Consider the following 23,472-nt stretch of genomic DNA (forward strand, 5'->3'; position numbering starts at 1 on the left):
TGCAGTATGTAAAGACTGTATCTCCAAAAGAAGAATTCAAAGATAAAGCAAAGAGTTAATGAAGCCTTTTCAGGTAGTAGAGCTGGAGAAGATAACTGATAACCTCAGGACACTAATTCCAGTTCAATCAACAAAAAAATAATTAACTAAATCTGAGTAAGAGTGCTGACTAGATTACATAACATAAATACATTACAGATGATTTTCTGTTTACATTGAGAAAATATAGCCATTAATTTATGCCTGTGATGAAGAAAATTTGCAATGGTTCAATATACCTTGATAGAATTGACAGTGTCATCTATAGGAAGGAAAGTGTGATATTACCAGAGCATCAAATGTAAAGTACTCTGAAATACATAAATTACGGCTTGATGTAAGAGATTCCAGAAAGTACTGGCCATCAGATTAAAAAGCAATCTGAGAGACAAAACAGAGGGTTTGTAAAGGCTGGGCAGTACGGCCAGCAAAGGAAGGGCCAGAGGCAGCACTGTACACTTGCAGGCAGTGCTAGTACAGCCACCCTCCAAGGTTTCACTGAGCACCTCAATAATTTGCTGCGGACACTGAAGTACTGAATTCCGTTACTTGAAGGTTAATTCCCTTAGAGTCGCAGATCTTATAAGCCAACAGCTCCTTCCATCTGAAACAGCCTAGCTGTATAGCTCTCCGACATGGGGCGAGGTAGAGAAGAGGGTTTTAACATTACATTAAGAGCAGACAAGCCTGGCAAAAACACAACCTGAGCTACTGTTCTTACCCATTAAATTTCTCACCACAAAAAGCACCAAACCCCATGGATACTACACATGTATGTTTAAGAACATAGCACGCACCAAGTGCCCTCAGAAAATTGCCTGCGTGAGACCAAGTAGCCTGGATGAGACTGAGCTTGCACAGAGCCGATAAAGGACAGACACCCACTTCTTAATGGAAGAATATTACTTTGAAGACAGCTTCTACACCTCTAAACTCTCACCCTTGATTCTAACAGAAGGACTAAAAAAGCATTAAAAAGATTGTCTTAACTCCAACTTGTGAGCCTGAAGGACTCAAATGCTGCCTTCAGCAACTAGAACTCTTATACCACACCTAACCTGAACTTCTTATGAGCACTGCTGGGTTAAAACCTAAAGGAGAATAAGGGAACAAAAGTCCGCCTTTTTTCTCTTTCTTTTTTTTCAATTTCAGTATTGCTAATGAAAGCTGTAATTTCTGCCAACAAACTGTATCTAAAATCTACACAGAGAGCTTTGCTGCCTGCTAGAGAGGCAGGCTGTCTGATACCGATGAAGAATGGGACATACCTTCCTGTATCGTCTGCTGCAAATTCTTTAATAAATGGGATTGGAAGGGTTTTTTTGTTGCTATTCAATATGCTGAAGTACTTCAGAAATTTTAGGACTTGTCTGAAGATAATTTGATGAACCTAGAAATACTGCAATAATATCTGAAACTATAGTATGAAAACTAAATTATGTCAACAGGAGAAAAAAATGGAAACAGAGATACAGGAAGATCACAGAAAATGTGAGGCTTAGATGTCAAAGATCTCTGCAGACCAGCACGGATAAGTTCAGAGGGAGCTACAAAGGACTCACTTAAGCAGTTTTCTGTAAATCGAAATAAGCACCACTTTAAAAAGAATATAATTACTGAACTGTGATTGTAGCATTGTAATTACAGAGGCTGATACAGAGAAATACAATGATGAAGCTTTAGATGTGGCAAAAGATGAGAATTATTTAAATCAAGGTGACAGGACTGCAATTAATGAAGCTGAGTGCAGTGTCTCTGGATATAAACAGGCTGACGAGAGGAAATAAGAAAAAGCCTACCACAAAAGGTAAACTTGCAATATAAGCCCAGAGAAGCAACATGAAAAGCTTGCATTCACTCTTGCAAAAAAGAAAGTAACATAAGAAATGAGTAAAACTGTTTGGCTAAGTAAAAATGCAACACAATTAGAGTAGAAGTCAATGTAGGTTCTCTGATCTATGCGATACTTCAGCATGCTCAATTTACTTTTTGGTAAAGAAATACTTTTTAGAGACCTGGTTTATTCTTCAGACTGAACTGAGTAGAAATAAAACCTGAAAAAAAAATTGTATAGCAAAAAGATGCTTATCAGTGGTTACAGGAAGATGGGAAGAAAGATAATATAGAAGGGAAAGCACAAAAATACATTCATTTATTCTTAAAAAAACAAACAAAAAAAAAGCAAAGCAAACCCAAACCCCAAAGTAGAGCAAACTGAGAAAGTTGTTTGGTAACAGGAGTTAAAACACAGAATAAAGAATGCAGAAAGACATCCAAGACGAGAGACTCCAAAAGCAGACCCAGGGTATTCTTTGGTGTGCAGTGAAGCTGAGGAGCAGTGCAGGGAAGAGTAATACTCTTGTCTGGCCCTGGGCAGCTGCACAGCCCCGAATCAGTGCTGGTCATGACGTCCCTGATTAGGTTAGGAAGAAGAAATGCATATGGCTATGGCATGGTAGTTATGAGAAAGTACTATTAAATAACACTGCAGACAAAATAGTGATAAAATAATTGCAGGGACCTTTTGCCCAGGCTGATCAGTTCTGCCTATCACATTCACCTGAATATAGCAAACTGAAAAAGTTATTTCAGACTAAATTTCAAAGCAGCACTAGCTTCTTGCTGGATATTTTCATACTTGTTAATTAGGGTTATCTGGTTTCTGATGATTAACACTGGCTGATGCTTTGATAATTTATCTCCTTGATGAGAAACAAAGACATGATGGAGGTTTATTTCAGCTCTGAATCTGCATGATCAGGGAAATGGATAAGCCAGTCCCAACACCTTTTGTAGGACAACAGAGCTATTGCGAAGCTACTGAATCCTTCATCAGCTTCTTCCCGCTGTCATTAAGGCTAGTGCAAATTTTGCAGTTCGCAGGCAGAATACCATTTCAGTAGGAGCTGATTAAGATTGAACGAGAGTGTTGAGGATAGGTGAAGGCTCAACCATCAAACATGCTCTAGCTTATCAAGACATCTAAAGGACCATTTGCGTTACATGACAACCAATGGTACATATTCCATTTTCCCGCCCTAAGATGCTGAAGTACATCAGAGATTGAAATAAAAGAATACCATGAATATCACTGAAAGAGCGCTTAAGGAATAAGTAGTTTATCTTTGCTCTGAAATAGTATGGTCACTGGACCAACAGTGGTAAAGCACAGTGTGCACTTGGCGATGAGCAAAATCCACAGAATGGTACCCATCTTCATCTTAGCTGACTAACTGATGGTGGGAAATGAAGTTTTACATTTTCATGCAAATTTTAAATAGCTCAAATTATTGTTTCTATTCACACAGTATTTATGGACCCTAGTCACTAATCAGGTGTGCTAGGCAACCCGTGAATACAAAAGGGAAAGGCAGTACCTCTCCTGATCACCTGTAGAGGGGATGAAACGGAACAAAGGAAGGGATAAAACAAGCAACCAAATCAAATCAACCAACCAAAACACACTCAATCCTCTCCCCCTCCTCAACACACAGAAGTGATCCAAGGAACAGTGAAACAGGTTTTGTCAATATAACAAACAAATCCTTTTTATAAATATAAATATCAAATTTACCATTGCTAAACTGCAGAACATGAAACAGATATGCTGCCTCACATTATAAGTAACAGCTATTACAAAAATCATGCGACCAGTGCTTCAAAATAATAGATATCAAACTACTCATCTGAAGTCATGCAATACTAACAGAAATGAGAACAGAAACAAGAACTGAATATTTGGTGATTTACCAAATATATTCAGTGTTGTCTTAGTAATCAAGCACTTAAGAAAGATTGTGGCTGGATGAAAATTATGTGAAAATCACCATTGTCACTTTAGTTTCCATTATTGTCAATGACTTGTAACGGTTAGGTTTAGAAGCATAGGAAGAGGACATAGAGGTGAAAAGACCTAAGAGCCCTACTCATATCTAAAGGCCAAGAGCAGAGGAAAACAGGCAGCATGCCATTTTTCAAACAAGCAAAAATCAATAGTTACCAACTACTCTAGACTGCAGTGTTGCATCTGGGCTTTCCACACTTCCTTACCCTCCAAAATCTGAATTCTATTGCATTAAAGTTTCTCCAAAGTAATAATTTTTAATTAACATAGTGAAATCAAGTTCTTATGTCAAACGTCACGATTTTCAACCATCTTCAAACTCTGGGTTTCCAGATGCCCAGGTCTTTATATTCCTGCTTCCGCAGATACGGTAAATAAATCATCCAAACAAAAGAGTGACAGATGTCAGGCTGGTTTTGCTCGCTAGAATTACCCTGGCTCCCAAGAACATTGCTGATTATCCAAATACCTTTTTTTTTGAGGTTTTCCTTAACTACACTTTTCCCGAATGTCACCTAAAGTCTCTGAATGTCAAAATGCAATTTATTAATAGAAAAAAAAAAAATCACTAGAACATTTAAGTTCATCAAGAGACAAATGCCTCCTCTGATTCAAGCATGGCACACCTGCAATAATTACTGGAGAGAGATTAGCAAGCATTTTCTATGCTCCAATGGCTTCATGGAGTGTTGGTTTAGTGCACCGAAGTGCATGTAATAGATTGAATTCCCTGCTGTTTTCTGCAGACAGCCAATTACAAACTACCTGCACACTTGATGCTTTTGACCTTGCCCATAACAATATCTGAACTGATGGACTGAGTCACTTTCAAATGGTAAAACTTCACAAGAAAAAGCCAGACACTCCACCTCCCAAAAAGCATTAGGAAATTTACAGTAGGATTGTTTTAATTAGTCTCTTAAACGTACACTATTTACTTTAAATCCCTCTATTACATTTATCTTGACTCTACTGGAAATGAGTGAGAAGGTAACACAAATAAGTCCTTTAAATGCAAAAAAAGGCACTTCCAAAGGTCCAGATTCATACCCAGGGCCAAATTAACTGATAGACTGACAGCTTCAGCCTAAACTGGGCCAAAATACACTCACTTATCACCCACAGTTAAAGCATCTTTCATTGTTACTAGTGTCTGATGCAGACTGTGCTTCTGTCAAAAAGCAGATGGGAGCTATGTGGGCTGCTAGAATTTCTTTCACCATACTGTCTTCAGAAGTCCTTCATTAGCTTTAAGACTGAGTATTTAAAGCCAGGCGTTCACAAACAGTAGTCAAAGAAAATGTGCTATTTTTGTTTCATACAAGACGGCATGTTTGACTGTCAAACCCATACACAGCTTTTATTCTGCTCATGTTTATAAAATGAGTTGGAATAAGTTTCTTTGGAACATTCTCTCCTCATTTTTCATTTTCTTCCTGTCAAAAGCTTTCTAAATGGAAGTTTTTTATTATTGGCTTTATAATTTGTAAATTCTAAAATCCCTCAAGGTGAATACAGAAAATTTATTTTCTGTTTAACGTCACTGTGCCTGTGCTAACGCTGCCTTTAGAGAACAGTATTTCCTAAAGAAGACTGCCTAAAGTAAATAAAAATAATAAGTCCATAAATGAACAATTCAATTACACATGAGATTACTACAAAAGGGTTTTATGCAAAAATAGGTTTATGATCCCTTACTTGGTTTCTTATATCCCTTAAAATCACAGAGCAAGGAGGTGGCATAATTTACATATCCACATGCATTGATTTGAGGGTTAATCTTCAAAACTTTGCACATACCTGCTATTACCGTTCTTGTTAAGAAGGCACAGCAGACAGAACTGGGGCCGGGCTCAGCAGATGGCACTGTTTCTCCCCATCAGCCTCACGAGAGCTCTTGGAAAATTAACTTTTAACTTTTCATCTCCTTGCTAGCAGCCCTGCAGCCCTCATAGATAGACCACACCATGGCTCTCGGACATGGGCAGGGCCCTCAGCAGATGGTGTGACCCAGCAAAGCCACCCAAGGCACAGTCACGCTTATGGTTGTTGGGACACCCTAAATACGTTTACAGCAGTGATTAATGTATCCTCATACCAGCCCACCAAAAGGCAGTGCATATCCCATTTGTAGCCCATGAATGCTCTCTACACAAACAACAAATACATAGCAAAACAGTGTATCTGAAAACAGATACCACCACTGAACAGAATTCCTGATATTTACCAGTATACTGTTGGATAAATAATGCTTTCTTAAAAATCATACCATGCTGAGATCAGTCCTACTAGCAGCTGAAACCCCCAAAAGCAAACGACACCAAGTACAACACCCAATGCCACAGAGCTGAGCTCTGCACTCACATGAAGTATGAGGCCCTCTGGTCTCCTCTGAGCAAAGACAACCCCAAAACCACAGGCAGTGGTGGCCAGGACCACACAGTCCACCTCCATCACTTCAATTCTGGCACAAAACCCAGCAGTAGTAAGTGGTGGTGTACATTTATGAAACCAAATGCAAGTTACCAGACCCAAATCACCTAAAAAAGGCAGGTAAGTACTGGCCTGGGCTGCTCTTCCACAGCCCAGATGTTTCACCACTTCCCAGTTCCATAGACCCAGCACAGGAGAGCTACCATGCATGCAATCATGCATGGAGCAACTGCAGGCACCACACAAAATAGCTGTTTTAGAAAGTCAGGTAAATGCAGTGGTGAAAAAGCCACAAATTATTTCTTGCTTTCTACTTCAAAATGATGGCATGGTCTTGACAATGTGGCAAATGAGCTATTCGGTCGCATTGCAGAAGAAATTGCCTACATACAGAAATCACACTTGAAATTAATATCCAAACCCATGTAAAATAAATGTGAATACTTTCAGCCTCCAAATTTTCTGTCAAAGCTACATGAACTAATAAAGTTTGACCTATATTAATTTATTTAAACAAAGTCCTTCCTAAAATCTACACCAAAAGTTATCTAGCATGGGTTTTTAAACCTCCACCAATATCTGAAGATGCTGAAGATGATTCCCTCCCATTAGAGCTACAAGAAAAGTGTTAACACCCCTTTTTTCCTTGAATGATAATCCTCCTCCTTGTAGATTCTTCTGCTGAGATTGCATCTCACTTGCCTTGTAATTTTCTTAACCATGGGCTATCCATTTATCAGATTTGATGCTGATACCTTTTAGTTTCTTCAGCTGGAAGAAGGCTTCTTTTAGAAAAAGGTTACTTAAATGTGATTATGAATAATCAGAAAAAAGCCACCTAAAACTACCAACAGATTTAAGGCAGTAAAATTCAAAAAGACATCTGGAAAAACATTAGGGTAAGTCAATACCAAAATGTTATTAGCTGAATCTAGCAATTGACGCTAGTCCCAATTGCTTTATTTGCAAACATTTAGTATCAGCCTCTACTGAAAAGAGGCCAAAAGAGAAGTACTTTCAATTCCACAAAATAAAGTCAAGAAAGTTATTATGCCTTCTTTTGTTCCTATTCCACATAAAATAATTGCTCCTGTTTATTGATACTGTTTTAGTGGAGACAATTAATTTGTGGAAAATTCATTAACAAGCTGCTAGCACGGCTACCACATATGACCATCACAGACTTCTTATAAGACGGGAAGAAAGATAACAACCAAATAAAACCCTTACTCTTAATGAAACCATCACATTAAGGCCATCTATTTGACTATTAAGGTTTTTATATAGATTTTAAATTGTAAAATAATGAGCACACTGAAATAAAAGGCAAAATCTCCCTATAATGAGATGCATGCGCTGTTAAAACTGTTGGCCTGGTGCAATGCCACTGTCTTTCTCCTGATTTTTTTTTATAAACACTTAGCAATATATTATATAAACCAAATTCCTGATATTAAGGGCATTGCACGTTTCAGTGCATTTGCTAGCAGAGGTTAATTACCTTTATACGATTTGCATGCTTAGATCATATTATCAATTCCCAGGACAACACGATTTCATCACTTGTTTTTCTGAGGTCCTCCTCAGCTGGAGGCACCCTGTTTCCAAGGCAGTAAGGAAATGCGTTCAGGGACCCTACCCTTAAGTCTACAACTCTTAAGCAAAGTGGTTTATCCCTACACTTTAAAGCAACTCATTTGCCTCTGACCTTGAGCAAAGACAACACAACAGCCCATTCTGCTAGTGAGTCCCATCGAGCCTTGCTAGCATTTGTGCCATCCCTCATCTTCTCACATGCAGAAGGCAGGTCAAACTTCCGTGGATCAGTGAATCTTGCTGGTAACCCAATTCCTTGCAGGTTCCCGGTCCAGGTAAAGAGATGACAGGAAATGGAACAAGACATTTACATATTTGAATGGCCCCTGAATTTGGCTCAGGTTCCAGAATAAGTGCAGTTTAACACTATAAATTTTCCCAGTAGAAACATAGAGGACTTGCAGGTCACAGAAGCACATAATGAGTTTTACAGGCTCATCATGTCTGAAAGCATGTTCAGGGCTTGAATGGTGGGAGAGTACTGTCTCTACACCAGGCAGCAGGTCAGGGAGAAAGAATAAATGACAGAGAATGAGGAAGGGTTTGGGAATAGATGTAGCTATATAATGAAAATACTGGAGAAAAGTAAACAAATGGGAAAGTCAGTTTAAGGAAGAAATTGAATTATCCCAAGAAACAGAAATTGAACAACAATGCAATTAATCACAGCATACTATAAGCCACATCATTTAGTTCTGGAAGAGTTAGGATTTAAAGATTCCTAGTGCACCATCTCCTACAAATCTGAACATCTGTGGATGCTAACAGTGGAAAAACAAAACCATTTGGGGGAGTGAAATAAAAGGGCATCCTTCTTGAACCAGGCTGTCACTTTTGCATCTGCTGAAGGCAGATTTTGTGTCAGGCTTGAGCAGAGGTCAGCACTCGTGTTTCTGGACTTAAAAGCAGGCAAGGGACTTTGAAACTCCACAAGAGCTGAGGCTGCCTCCATCACCACCTCAGTGCTGATGCCAGAACATGCTCACACTCAGTAAAAGGCTTTTGGGTGACGGGTACCCAGCCCCAGCTCCCTCCCTGTCCAGCCCAGTGTTGCATGCTCAGGACAGACAGTGTCAGCCACAGTGTCACTATTTCCAGGGCTTGGTCAGAAGAAAACTGGCATTCTTCATGTTCTTCCATACACAGAGATTTCTGGGACAGGTATAAACACCTTTGTCATTGATTCAGTTGTATACATCTCAATGGAAACTATATTTAATATTTGTTAAAAATATCTTTCCAAGTATTAAAATTGATTCATCTCTAGTAGCTTCCCTTGTGAGTTTATTTTCTATGCATCATGTGAAATCTATGTCTGTGCATTTTCAGGTCACTGAAAATGCATTTTAAAACTACACTTTGCAGAAAGTAATTTTAAATGTATTTTCAGCATGCATTCCTGTCACAGGGTTGATTGTTTTTCTTTTTTTTTTTTTTCTCTCTTAACTGGATTTGTGATTAATCAATTAGTAGAGAAATAATGAACGATAACCAATAGAAACTGCACTGCTATGAAAAATTGAGTCAAGAATAAGTGATCTAGAAAGAGAGGTCACCGAGTCATTTTGAATAAGTACATTTGAGATAATTGTTATTCGCTTTGAGGACATTCTGAGAAAAAGAGGCAAAATTAATCAGATACATTAAATTATGAATTATTAACTCTGCTCTATTAAATATCACATAGAAAAGCTTTTTAGGATTAACTCTGGTTTTAGAAATTCTACTAACTACAGAGTAGATTTCTTTGATTTAAAAATCATTTTTATTTACATCTGAAATGCAGGACAGTCCCTCTGGGGTAAGTGAAACTTCCCAGAAGTGGCAGATCACTTCTATAGAAGGGGCTTATGCTGAAGCAATGTAAGAACTTAATCCATTTACTCTGAATCTTCTCAGACTGAAATGGAGATAGCACACCAAAGTTTATAAGCACTTAAAGACAGAGGTATCAGACAGGCTTGCAATTTTACAGTCCCTAAGTAAGTAATGGCAGCTCCTGTACTGGTGCATTCATCTCAAGACAAACACAGGACTTCTGTCTCATATCTCCCACAATGCTTTGGATATTTCAGCTTCTTGATTCAACTCTTTTTAATAATGAATTCATTGGCAAAGTCAGCCTTCCTGTGGAACAATGCCAGAACTACTCATGAAACAAGTTGCCGAGGCTTTAAGTTAAATCAATAATGCCGAATGAATAATGCTGGTCTCTGGATGCTGATTTTTCCTGGCTAATAAGTAGTTCTCATGTCATTTCCTGAGCCACCAGTCCAGCTCCAGCCACTCAGCACAATGAAATGCAAGACGTGTTTCCTTCAGCAGAGGATGTGAATCCCACCTGCTGAGTGGTCTGCTGTGGATCCTTAATCGTATCACAGTCTCTCATTTCCATGCCATGTATCACCGAGTTTTGCTTCTGTCTGCAACTGCCAACAGCTGTAATGCAGCTCATATTTAGCACCCACTGTTCTTCAGTATCTATAAAACACACTTGAAACTATCTGCCTATTTCTAAATGGTTTACAGCAGGAACAGATTTGAACAAAGCACCACAGGTTTTGTTAGTTCTTTAAAAGTGGTATTTCTTTAAGAAGAAAGTTTCTAATGGTTAAATGCCTTACTTTTCTTATGTATTTTAATTTCTCAGTCTGTGAGATAGAAAGGCAGAGTAAGCAGCAGCACACCGGTGCCTCAGGTGTTTGTTCTCAGGTCTCAGGCACCTTGCCATATGCAAACACTTCAGCCAACACGCTTGTAATCTTTCTCCTTCAAAGCTTAGAGATAACATCTTACATGTCAGACACACTTCCTCACCTCTTTCCTATGTAACACTGGTATTGGATCACTGAACTGTTGCCCTTTGAATTTGCATCTTCCGTTTCAACACTTGATCCCTGTGTGGGGTTCAGTGGATGGACAAGAGTGGTTACACTCAAGAAACTAATGCAAAACTTGCAGCAATTTGTTATGTTGTTTGATGATACTGACATGATTGATTTTGTTCTTCTTGGATTAATCATATAATTACAAATTAGTGAATTATTTTATACTAGAGAGTTGTTTCATAAATTTGGTTGCTATCATTTATCATTATCATTTCTTTAACCAGCACATCTTATCCTTTGATCCATTATCATATAAACTCTGTGACATTAATACATACTTCTCAGTCATCACCATGACACAATGAATAACATAGCTCAAAGTTTACAAAGCAAAAAAAAAAGGCACTTTTTTTTTCATTTTCCTCATTAGCAGGCACACATAAGCAGGTTACAGCAGGAAACCTTTCCAAATCTTCTCCTAATACAAAGCATGCACTGAATAACCATGGGATTTATCTTGCAACTGAAACTCGCCCTGGATAATACCTCTTTCCTACTCATCAGCTAATCACCTTTTAAATCATCCCCACCCTTCCCTTAAAACATACTTTCAAATTATTCTACATCTCTCCTTGTCTCATATCCTTCAAACACTTCTATCAAGAAACTTTGTACTGAAAGCTGTGCTCATCTAACCAAGGGAGATTTAAAATAAAATAATCCTGGATTGAGAAATAAATCCAGTGAAAACCAACTATCTCTCTCTTAAGGTTCTAACATAACCAAGGATAATTTACAGGCCAAAAGCTATTCTGTATTAACTTAGGGAAGACTTCGGAAGTTGATTTACTGATAATTCAAAAACTAATTGAATTGGCAAGTCAGCAAATGACACACAAATTTCAGTCAAATTACTGGAAATAGGGGAATGGCACACACAGAGATGTGGGCCAAACATACAACAAAATACCTCATAGATGTAAAATTGTTTCCTGTAGCTTTTCCATGCATAAAATTATCATACTATTATCTCGATCAGGTGAAGGAAGAGCCACTCTCAATGCCAGTGAGCATAGTCAAGGACACAAACCAAATTCAGTTTGAACGATGCAAAAGTGGCATTTCCTCCCTGGCCCTTTGCACAACGCAAACTCCACATGTCAGTCCACAACTGGAATATTTTACACAGATACCAGAAAAATACCACTGGCATGCCAGATTTCTTGTCACCTTCTTGTACACACCAGGTACATACCTGGCACTAGCTTTACTTCTCTATTGTTTAACCCTGCTTAGTCTGAACTAAATAAACCTGAGCTTATCTATAAACTCCCTGAGATTTATTTCAGTGACTGGTTTTGGATGAACTCTAACACCTTTTTTTTCCCATAACCAGCACAGCTGCACCTTCAGAAAGTTCTCCTGAATTATTTAAATGCTACAGATCCTGATGCATTTCTATTTATTTCTATTTTTGACAGACAGGACAATTAAGAACATCACTACTTCTTTCTTTTGTAATGAAAATAAACTGCTATCATCTACATTCCTTCAGTGGCACACACATACATGATGCATACATCTGACCATCATGACCATTAAGCTGGTAAGAGGTGGGGACATACTTATTCCTGCCTTGTATACACCTTAGAAATGGGTTTCTTTCAAGTGGTTAAAACTGACTCCGAGTCTTTGGCCTAACAGAAGAAACAGAAATCCTAATCCTAAAAAGCTCTGTTAAATATTTTCAACAGTATTTTTCTTTCTATGGTTTAGTATGTTACCTATAACCTGCATTGCAAGTAAACAAGCTGTTGTGATTGCACGTATTTATTTTATGTGAAAGGCTCAGGAATTCAAGGTAGTATTGTAGACGGAATACCTCGTTTCAATTTCCTTTCAGAGTCTCATGAAATGGATGAAGTTTTCTGGCACTGCCACTGAATTATATAATCCTAGAGAAGACATTAACGGCTGCTCTAAAATCTAATTAAATTTCACAGCACTAGTAATGTAGCCATAAGGCCCATGTAAGCCATTATCTACATTAATAAAAATTAAAGTCAAACAATATCTATACAGTAATAATGTACCTGGATTCAAGGTCACTAATTCCCTTACTCCCACGTTTTTCCTTATTGTTGCTATAAATAGTAGTATTTAATAAAATTATCAAATTTATGTACATTTGTTTACCTTGAACTGTTCTCTTAATACAGAGTATTGAGACAGGAATTAATTTGTTTTTCTTAATTGTTTATTTTCTCCCCTTATATTTAATATAACCCCTCCTAGCATATAAAGAGGCAAGAAACTGGGATAACATAACAGGTATTTTTTAGACACCTAAACGAAGATCTACAATCAATGCAACTCTAGAATCAGAGTCAACAGCACAACAGATCCTGAGTACAACTCTTCTCCTGCACGATAGACAAACAAAAAGAAGAAAGTAGGTGCTATGGAAAGGGAACAAGGAATAAAAGCAGAAAGATTTAAAGAGCTAACAGGAGAGCTGCCCCTCCCTGGGCAGAGGCACAAACTGCCCCTGACTCTGCTCCTGGGGCAAGTGCATCACCCTAAAACAGTAGACACTGCTTGAAAATCAGCACTGACGAAACATTTGTGCCAGTCTTGGATGGTTTATCTGGCTGAAGAAACACATATTTACAATGCTTTGGAGTTCTGAGGATAATCTGGGTTGGGGGGACATTATCACTGCCGACTGTGGGCTCAGAACATCATCTACTTTGGCTTGGCCGTGAACTGTGTCTTCTATCTAAGGGACAAAAAGAAAGACTGGTCTGCAGCAATTCCTGATGCAAAACAGACTGGGGCCAGAGAGGCTGCCGACCTGTCCCACCCTACAGCACTGACCCCTTGGCTGGACAGCGAAGTCCACCTAATGAAGTGGCTGTGAAAGCAGGGAAATTCTGTCCGGCAGTTGAGTTTTCTACTAGATGGGTGAAAAAAATTTTTCTATAGCGTGCTAATGACTTGGATTTCACCTGGGATGCAACACCTGTGACATTATGTTTGGATTTATATTTCTATCTAATAGGTGCTCTCTGCAGATTCAAACAAGTGATTTTTATTTCCCTGCTTTGAATGACAGAGATTACTGTGCATTTAAATAACGCCTCTACTACCAAGGCATGTTGTAAATGACAGAACAAATTGTAAAGATAATTTTGGAGTAGTATCATGAAGACAGGGGATCTACTTCACTGAAACTTTGCTTTGATTTATTTGGAAAGCCTAAAAACTGCTGGAAAAGCAGAGAGCAGACAATCTCAAGCACAATCTCAAGCACTGTGTCTACGCCCTTCTGCAAACCTCCCCCCCCCTTATGATTGGGGTGAGATTGTACAGCAATCTATAGTTAGGCTGCATTTAATGATCTCTCTATCACGTGGAAGGGTATTTTAAGAATCAAAGTACCATCAAAACACCACTCCTGAGATTCTGCCACACACAAATCTACAGCAAGTCAACAGTGTTTTAAATAAAATGTCCTATCTGAAAAGGAGAGGTGAAAGGAAACATTTGCAAGAGATGAAGTATACAGCTCCCAGCCCCTAGTGCAGAGCAAGGCAGGGGACCAGACCAGGGCCTTCCCTCTTTGCTCTCTTTGTAACACAGCCAGCAATGTGGGTGGCTCATGAGTGGAAACAGCTCCCAGATGTGAACAAAACAGTCAGAAATACATGGATTTTCATTAAACTTCTGATCACTGATACACACAAATCATTTACTAAGTGTGCAATTAAAACCTCAAGTATTTTCCATAAAAATATTTGTAAATTAGATGAATAAATTATTCAGTGGTCATTACTGGAATTAAATCCTCTCAGAGTGAACTTCTTGCTACCTCTCAAGCAGAACTCAGAGCATCTCTCAGATGTACAAATATAACATACTGATGGCTGGTCACAGCAAACAAATCTCACAAATTCTGTACTGTGTGTGTTAGCTGTCCAACCTGTCCCTAGCAAGGCTAGCGCAGACTCTCAATTTCTTTTTTCCACTGTCCAAAGCCATTCACCAGCATCTCAAGAAAAAGATCAAGGCAGTTGCTGTGGCCATGTCACCTCTCTCACTAACCTCAAAAAGCTCAGATCTTATGCCTAAAGTGAGAAAAGAGTTCAAATACATGCTAAGAAATCAGAGGGACGGGGGTGCTCTGCTTTTCATCACCAAATCCAGGTCAGGGAGCACAACCTGCAATGATGTTATCTGTTCAGATGCTGCATCCAGAAATAACTAATTCCCATTCATTTTTTAAGTAGGTTCACATTCCTGGAAACAAGTTCAGACACTAACAAACAAGGTCAGACACTAACTGTCTGAAGAAAGTAGGGGTAAAGAGGGCAGCTCTGGGGATAATGGGGGTACCTATTTACTGGGTTCTGGTGAGAGAAGAATGGCTTTACTTGGGATAAACAGTGTGAGAGCTGTTCTCACATTGTTCTCTTATTTCCAATTCTAATCCTGGCTGGCACTTGAGGAAATGAAAAAAACCTCCCTCATTTATTTGCCATAAGAACCTCTCCTCGTGCAGCCACAGTACTGAGGGTAAATACTCCAGGGATGGAGTGGACGGCAAGGAAGAGAAAGAGCTAAAAGATGGCTTGTTTTTTTTTTTTCTGGAATAGTTCATTCAGCTCTGGCAAACATGCTACTTTATAACTATTTTTAGGTTAGGTATAAAATTCAGTTTACACATCCAGATGATCTATGCTCTCCTGCATATATTCTTCCTGTTTTGCTTTTCAGAAGTGACAATACGCAGGAGCTCATAAACAACCAGAAATATCAGCCCACCAGGGAAAACACATACTCTGCTCTGCTTTTCCCTTCAGTTTAAAGAAAATTAGTTAACCACACAACAACTTTTACAGCCCAAAGACCTTCTCCACTTAAAGAGAAAAATTCTCTCAGTGTTACCTCCTTCACAGAAGTCACGTTTCACCACTGTGCATGTTATGGAAGCAAGTTTTTTTTTTCATCAGTGAAAATCTATTTGGTTTTTAAACACCAATTCTTAGAAAAAAAGTTATTAATTTAATTTTGAAAAGGTTGGTTAGCTTCTTTAAAAGTTTTTCACCACTGGGCATGAGAAATTTTAATTTGTTATTTATTTTGATTTATTACTTCACTTGAAGCAAAATCCTTGATGCACTATTTCATTTTTAAGTACAAGAAGCACTACTTAAGCACTCTGCATTACACAAGGAACTTGTGAAATAATAATACAGCTTTAAATTTAGTCTCCCTGAATTCCCAGCTGTCTGTCCTCGCTGCTTCACAAACCTCAGCAGAGAGAAGAGGAGGACGGGTGGTTGGGAGGAGTGAGGGAATGACAAGGCTGACAAACCACAGGCTCCTGTTACAAATTACACCATTATGTGCACCATTTCCTCCACGTCTTTGGGATGGTCCACTGGTAGCCGGAAAGGAGACTGCAAATCAAGTATAGCGCATAGAGAGGTCCCCAAAAGAGTATATTACTTGTGCTGTACCAGCAGGGATGGGCCATTTGTTATTTACGTTCCCACTACAAACCATTTTATAGCTTAGGCAAATATATTGCTTCAGTAACTCATTGGAAGAAAATGTGTAAAACCTGTATTTCACACGGTGCCTGCACTTGTGACTCTGCTTTCAATTTAGCTGAGGTTTAGATTTAATTCCTTTGGGATTAAAAAAAACAAAACCAACCCACACAAAACCAGAAACAAAAAACCCCAAGAAAATTAAAACAAAAAACCCAAACAGAAAATAAACCTTGTATGTTGTGAACTTCAGATATGCAGCCCCAAATATCCGTGGGAGCAAAAGGGCACCCAAAATCTTTCTGCATGTCTTAAACTGCACTGCCACAGGTTTCTGTGACTCTCTAAACTTCATGAACAGCCTGGCTGGGAACAGCAGGCAACTTCAGACAAACACATTATTACCAGCTTTCAGCAAACTGCCAGATTTCAAGGTAATGATGGAAGGATGCTTTAAAATCACAACAGGCAATGCCTTTGACCTGGAATAACCTCAAACTGCTTTGCAGCTATTTCAAACTGATGCATGCATCGTTTCATGCTCAAACCTACTTACTGGCTGTTACAATGTGAAACTGTATTACCATGACCAGCATTGAACCTTGGCTGGTGAAGACCTTGGAAGGAAGCAAAAATGCACAAATAAATCCATAGATTGATCTTGCTGGAGGCCAGAACACCTCTCCCTGGTCATTCCCATGGGACAGGAGTAACCTTGTGGGAGGGTCAGGTGGGACTGTGGGACATCCCATGGCACCGAGTCCCCCACACTTCATCAAGGCTGGGAGGGAATGGGCAGCATACTCATGACATCTTCTCCTCCTCTCTCTGGCCACTCAAAATGTCATACCTCAAGTCAAACATGAGAGTTATAATGTTTCCTATGTTTTTATAGCAGGGATAAAACCGGAACATGAAAGATTGCTGTACTACCCCAAACTTGTCTTTCTAATACTCTTCATAAAATAAAATTACAGCAATCTAACCTAAAAAGCAAATTGTAAATTGTCTCTAGATGAGCTGTTAAAGACAAACTGATTGAAAGACCAAGGTGTGTGACTTCTAAATGAACCACATCTTGAAACCTACCATGGTTCCTGTGTGGTCACTAAAGCTAATGCTCTGTGTTCATAACTATGACCTGGTGATTTTATTTACTCTTATTAAATAAATTTCAACTTTATAGCTGGTGGAAAGTCTTTTTCAGGTAGAACATATCACAAAGTAATGTACAAATGGTAATTTGAGTGCTCCAGATATGGGTTATTTTCCCTTCAAAGAACGTAAAGCTCTTTTTAAAACAAAAGAAAAAAAAAGTAGGAAAGACCTTCAGCTGTTTCAGGATCTGTGCTTCTCTACCTGAGCTCTAAATTAGTGAACAGTTACATTATTCTCTAGACAGTATAAAACCAAAAAGAGATCTATTTCCAAGCAATCATCTTTCTTTTCTTCACTGACTCTCTTAAACGAGTTGAGCTCAACACTGGGTTTCAAAATCATGCTTGGAAAAGATGGCATTTTGCAGTACCCAAAGCAATACCAGATTTGCTCCCCAGAGGACAGGGACTGAGTGGCTTAGGGTCAAACCATGGGCTCTCGCATGAAGGAGCCAAGACCCAGGAGCTAAGTCCCACCTGGTAATTCCTGATCAGTGCATCACTGTTCCTTTTTCATTCCAACTCTTCCACCACAAGCCACACTGACTTGCGGTCACCAGGGGCTGGAAATTCAGAGACAGGCGCTACAGTTCACCAGAAAAATGCTCATTCTAACTCACTCTGTAAAATCCATGTTTCTGGGAAGACATGCTATGCTTCATCTGCCATATCGTCGGCGTTACTTGCACGTCAGGACTCTTTCTCAGCCCTCTATTAGTCAGATGAGAAATGAAACATGTAAAATATTACACACATACTCATCATTTTGTCAATTTGCTCCCTAGGTCTCCCTGAGACTCCTGAAATTCACACAAAGACAAAGACAGGAGCTTCTCTTTTTTAAAGCACTTGCTGCACATGCTGCTCAGATCCAGGTGAGCAGAGCTGCATTCTGCAAACCCCGGATCACAGCACCTGACTAAAATTTTAGAAACACAATGTGAATAGAATCCTCACGAATCAAACGTCATTAAATATCTGAGTTAGCTTTGCTGCATACTTCATCAATAATTTCATTTGCTTGCTGCTAGAGGCTGTTCCTATAAGCCCTTTGCCCTCTGGCACTGGGTGCAGAAAGGAAAGGTTCTTCCTACCCCCAGGCTGATTCCCATCCAACCTGTTCTCTGGAAACAAATACTTGGCATTAAAAAGTGTACTCAAGGTCTGAGACCTCTTCAGGCAGCAGATGAACTGGGAGCCTCAGGCTGCAGAAATAAAAGATTATAAGTAGAAGCCTCCAAGAATCAAAATATTTTAATTTTATTTTTTTGTACTTTATTGCCTTCTCACTTGACTTGACAGCCTCATCTACCCACTGCCATAGGCTATCAACGATTGATCTTTGTCTCCCTTCCCAGATTTCCCCATACGGTTGAAAGCTGGACAGAATATACACTTTTATTTTATATAATAACAAGGTTTACTGTAAAAGAGACTGCCATGTGTTGAACACTCCAGATGTGACCCGACTCATTTATTGATGTTTAATATTCTCCTCTCTTGCTCACTATAACCATTGGAGGAACGTGGAAGCGCAGAGGAGCAGAATACAAAACAACTGAGCCACTGTCAATCTGAGCCCTGGGGGTTTGCAGGGATGACAAAAATGCTAATCAGCTCTACCAATGCAGAAGACAAAAACCCATCCATCTTCCCCTGGCTGTCCAATTGGTGAGATTCTATTTTAACCAGCGCCTTGGAAATCCCCTGTTCAATAACAGTTCTAAAAGATCATTTTCATTTGCAAATACCGCAAGGGGAGACACTATAGTGACCGCTGAAGGAACAGCTATCATTTTTGAAGAAATACAGCAACGGGAGCATAAGGAAGCTGTGGGCATGGCTTCAGCTGGGGGGACATGCTGCATTTACTGCAAAAGACACAAATACATCAAGACGTTAAAACAGAACTTCACACTGAGTAGTGGGAAAGGAATAAAGAGAATAAAGAATACAGAAAATAAGGAAAGCAACAGTATGAAATCTCAAATCCTCTTTTCTGCGGTGCAGAGTGGGACCCTGCTTTGAACATCTTGCTGGCTACACCAGGCATGGGTTTAGCTCCATACATGGCACAGCTGCAGAGTGCAGCACCGATACTAGTCCTTACCTTCTGGGCAACAACTAACTATGAAGCAGCTCCCACCACTAGACCAACTCATGGACTGCTAACCTGACTATAGTTCTGTGCTGCCCTGATTATCGATTCCCTTCTCAAAGGTAATTTAAGATCCTGTCCCTCCTTGCTGACTTAATTCAGTTTGAATTAAAAAGACTGAAATAAAAGGTGCTGCTTAAAGCCAGGACCCATGCTGGACCCAGCACTGTATTATGTTGAACATAAACAGTTAAAAGTAGATTTCTTGATCCTGAACATCCCAGGGATAAAATTGTGCTTTACAAAATTAATTCTATGTGGAAACTTAAAAAAACAACCAACCAAAACCACAACCAAACCAAACCAAAAATAACCAAAAAAACCCCACCAACCCTTCCTGCCCAAGTTGAAGAGCAGCTCACTCTCATGCCAGCAGATCCATCTGCTGTGAGAGTGCTCACTCAGACAGCACAGCGACTCCTCCCCATCTCCCTGCTCCCACACATCCCTGATGGGAGCTCACACCTTTGCTGTGCAGCATCAGTCATCCCCTCTGGTGAATAACCAGCAAAGCAGAGCTGCTCCAAAGGCAAGTAGAGAGAGGAGCACGGTCCATGAGAGCTGGGAGCTTGCTGGGGAGGTTGTGACAGAGGGTAGCTCTGCCTGGTACAACCCTGAACCATGTACTCCTCCTAGACAGGCAGGTCCACTGCCTTCCCTGACAACCCCAATTACAGCCTTGGAAAATGCCACAATAAGCAAAAAAAAAAGTTTTCTTGTCACAACTGAAAACCTGTAAATTGGTTGATTGTCATCAGGAATCATCAGGAGCCCTACAGGTTCAATAACCTGTAGGCTATTGAAGAGACTTCATAGGCTTGTTTGGGTCAATGCTGAAGGTATTTCAATAATTACGTCTTACCATGGACCAAAGTCGTACTTGGTAAGGAAACTGTTTTATGGAGTCTCCAGGTGGAAATCAAACACAAGTGCTTTGAAGCACTACATGATTTTTACGCATTTCTGCAGTAGGAACTGGACTTCCACTACGCTACATGAGAAGGTGGCTCCAGCCCCACTGGGAAGGTCCACATTCCCGTGACTTCTGGCATCACTAGCCCCTGGGCAGCTTTCTTCTGCTTTCTTCTGCTTTTTCCATTAGCAATGGAAGCCCATGACCCAAATACAATATGCTGCAAAATATATCAAAACTAAGGAAGAACTGAACTTAAATCTGAAGAACTTTTTTGAGGAGCTTCTTGGAAAAAAACCAATGAGCTGGCTATCAGAACTCAAGCTGACACCACTACGCAACACGCAAAAGAAGAGAATATCTGTGGGCAAAATGTCAAGTTTTATAACCACAAGGACCTTAGAAATATTTATTCTCACCTACTTAAAAATCGTCAGGAATTTTCACTGAATAAATTATTTGCTCAAGAGAGTGGGTTAACTCACAAAAAAAAAAGCCTAAAATAATTTTTCAAAGGAAAATGACAAAATTTATTGAATTAGAGGTAAAGATAACTCTGGTCCTATTGGACTATAAATACAATAGATGCTGCCAGTACAATGTTAGGTATTTAGGATTATCACCTGACTGCTCTACTTTGGTATTCCCTGTCTTCTACTAATTCCAAGCCAACTGAAATTAAAAAGGTTATTGATAAAATACACTGAAAAGGGAAATGAGCTTAAGGTCTATTGCATTACACTCAAATTCCTATAAGGCTTCTAAGTTCAAATACACAATTAAATTGTGAAAGCTCAGCACCTCACAAGATCATTATGTAAATAACATTTAAAAGTGAATCCTACGCTAATAATATTAGCTTATTCTTGCAGTAATAACTATGGATTTGTTTCTTTTTACTACGGCCACCACAAATGCAGAGCCTGCAGATCAATTTATTTAGTTGCAGACTTCACTTGAGTCCTTGGTTTAAACCAAACATTGGGAAGTTTATATTAAAATCAACAAATTAAATTATTTTTCCTCCTGTAGACATGTAGTTTCTTTCAATTAAGAAACTCACACTAAATTTATTTAGAACTATTATTCACAGGTTTTTCTTACCTACAGCTACAAAACAACACAGAATGTAAGCTATCACTGTATGTTCCACAGTACCACCATCTATTTTAGGTACTTTCCCTAGAACAGCCCACGCAGAAATAGATATTTAATGAAATGGGATGTAAAAGGAGTGTGGCAGTTTTAGACAACATAACAGATTTCTTCTCCATGGGGCTCCTAAAAATCATTTGTTAATTATGGGTTTCCCAAAAGATCTTATCTTCATCATCACACCATGGTTTCACTTTGTATGTCTCAAAGGATATATGCAGCAAACTGTGCCCTACTTAGGGGGAACAGCTCTTAAAGAAGGATGCAATTGTGTAGTTCATTAACTGGGTCCCCATCTGTCTGCTCCCAGCACTCAGTGTTTCAGGGCACAAACTACAGATTCACGAGTCTTAGCACGAATTTGGCAATAGAACACTTCTGCATTTCACATTTTATATCTTGTAGAACAGCAGAGGAAATCTGGCAGGCCAGACCGTTCACTCAAGCAAGCAATGAGATAAAGGTTGTTTCCCCAAAGGACATAACTAAGTTCTACATAATGAGCCAGAGAATTGTTTGTTTTCCCAAAGGTAATACAAGGGACTAACGACAACTTTAAACTGCAGAAAATAGGGGCTTTGGAACAAATTTAATAAGAAAAACATATAAATATATAGGACACTGAAAAATTGTACTAAAGTTTATATGAACCTTCCAAGACGACCAAAGTGATTGTGCAGATCCTTTTCTCATTCTGTAGTACATTTTCAGAGATGGAAATTATTGGATAATGGTCTTTTTAGGTTCACCTTAAAGACTATAAAATGCTATGAAAAAAAGTAAAGTTCACACTGTGTTTTTAAAAATTACTTCACATTCACTTTATTCAAATAAACGTCTGGGTGAACATGATCAATGTTCATTAAAAGCTCTGAAGTGACAGGTACACAACCGGCACTTGGCGTTTGCACAGCTAAGCTTTCACAGCTGTAATGAATAAATGGAGCGTGTGCTTCCACACACAGCTGACACCATCCATAACTCTGTATTTGACACTTGATTGCCCTTAGGAAGGATCTGTTTTTCAAAACTAGTTTATTTGCAGAAAAAAATTTACCAGACTAAAACCTTCCCAGTAAGAAGGCTTTGAAACACAGCTAAAAAGAAACACCAGAAAGAAAATTCTTTCAAGTGGCAATGTTTATGTGAGCTAAAACTATCGGTTAGTGCATATACTGGAGTTTATTACCATGCAAATTTGGTTTTAAATACTATATAAAGCCACACATATATATTTCCAAAAGTATATGAAGAGGCAGGCATTGCTTTTGTGGAAGAGCACACCAAGGGAAGCCAACATGACCGCCATACCAGCCAGTCCAAGGTCTCACCTACCCACCAGTTTTAGGGCAAAAGATAAAACCCAATTCCTGTTCATCCCCCACTAAAATCCTACCAATTACCAGAAAGTCACACTATTCAGGACAGGATATACTTTCTAGGAATGATTTCCCTAATTATTACAGACGTACACATGCAGTAGCCCTTCTCCATGATAGAAAGACCAATGCAAGAATTAGGATTGACGGCCAACTGAGTGTCCTGGCCTCGGGGAGAGACATCTGTCTGGAGGGCTCCCCCAGAAGCATTTCAGACTATTCATTACCATCCTTCCCTGAATGACCCCTGGCACTCCTCTAACAAAATTAAACCTACCACTGAGGTAGATTTTTGGATGACAAGTTTTCTCAGGTGTAATTTTTCTCCTTTATGATATCAAAAGCATGAGCAGAGTCGGGGAGGAAAATCCTGGCAGCTTGCACAATGGATTAGATGACCTAAAATAAACTTCTT

General features: G+C 39.2%; 1 protein-coding gene across 4 annotated transcripts in view; it reads right to left on the reverse strand.

Moving 5' to 3' along the window:
• Positions 1-23,472, reverse strand: part of LOC133270495 (contactin-4) — a 338,999-nt gene that overhangs the window by 202,562 nt on the left and 112,965 nt on the right. Inside the window, exon 1 of one of the 4 annotated variants that reach the window (XM_061455703.1) lies at positions 18,877-18,972. The exons of the other annotated variants lie outside the window; for them this stretch is intronic. The gene's annotated coding sequence lies outside the window, so the exon portion shown is untranslated. Of the gene's footprint in view, positions 1-18,876; positions 18,973-23,472 lie in introns of those variants that run through there. 4 annotated transcript variants of the gene reach the window in all.

Source organism: Pezoporus flaviventris, unplaced genomic scaffold (assembly GCF_033815535.1).
Source record: "Pezoporus flaviventris isolate CSIRO_AGI_PZ_B2104156 unplaced genomic scaffold, CSIRO_AGI_Pfla_v1 ptg000021l, whole genome shotgun sequence".
Lineage (NCBI taxonomy): Eukaryota > Metazoa > Chordata > Aves > Psittaciformes > Psittacidae > Pezoporus > Pezoporus flaviventris.